Source organism: Poecilia latipinna, unplaced genomic scaffold (genome assembly GCF_001443285.1).
Source record: "Poecilia latipinna isolate Pla-1442-1.1 unplaced genomic scaffold, P_latipinna-1.0 Scaffold396, whole genome shotgun sequence".
Classification (NCBI taxonomy): Eukaryota; Metazoa; Chordata; class Actinopteri; order Cyprinodontiformes; family Poeciliidae; genus Poecilia; species Poecilia latipinna.
This window is the reverse complement of record NW_015113012.1, coordinates 364,243-365,170: the sequence shown is the minus strand read 5'-3', so window position 1 is coordinate 365,170 and position 928 is coordinate 364,243. Positions and strand designations below refer to the sequence as shown.

Below are 928 nucleotides of genomic sequence, written 5' to 3'. Positions count from 1 at the left end.
GGGGCGACGTAAAGGGAAAAAAAAATTTCCCAAAAAAAAAAAAAAAAAAAAAAAAAAAAGAGGCCTGGCAAAGGGGAGGTTTCCCAAATTGAGCTGTCTCCGAATCTTGTTCCACTCTGTGGTGGGGAACGCAGGTCTAAGGGGGCTCTTGACATGTAAATTGGTCAAAAGAAATTCCCAGAGACCAAAGGACTTGAGAAAACAACAACAGAAAATAAGCCTCCAGAGACCTGAATTCTTTACAAACGCCAGTCTTGGCTGCAGGAAAGTTTCCATGGGGATAAACCCTGACAAGGAGGAAGTGATGATGGTACCACAGGAGCCAGATGGGCTGAGTCCAGCTGGACTCTTTCTTCGTGAAGACGACATTGAACTGTGCCATGGCGTGTAAAGCCACTATCTATCTATCTATCTATCTATCTATCTATCTATCTATCTATCTATCTATCTATCTATCTATCTATCTATCTATCTATCTATCTATCTACATAAGTGCAATAATAAGCATTCCTTTACCGTTCAAACACAACATAAATAAAATATGTTTTTAATGTTATGTTACAAAACTCTCATTTTAAATAACATATGAAAAATAAATCTATATTTACCCATATATGTCACCAGCCCATCTCACCTGCACTACTATAAAATATATTATTGCCGCATGTTTCTATATACAGTTTATGGACGGCCTCTCACGCTCTGGATGAAATGGTTAAAGGTAAGCATCACCCCCACCACATCTCTAATTGTTCACGCTTTAATTCAATCTCACCCCAATTTCTCATATCTCCATGAGGAGGAGGAGCAAGCTCTGCCTCACCGCTTGCCCACTTTCCTTGGCTGGTCAGACAATCAGGAAGAGTAATGCTTATTTAACATCCAATTTAAATTCTATCTCACTTTTTTTTTTTTTTTTTTTTTTTTT

General features: G+C 38.1%; 1 protein-coding gene across 1 annotated transcript in view; it reads right to left on the bottom strand.

Moving 5' to 3' along the window:
* The window catches only part of spon1a (spondin 1a), a 60,423-nt gene that overhangs the window by 42,985 nt on the left and 16,510 nt on the right, over positions 1-928 (bottom strand). The window lies entirely within an intron of this gene.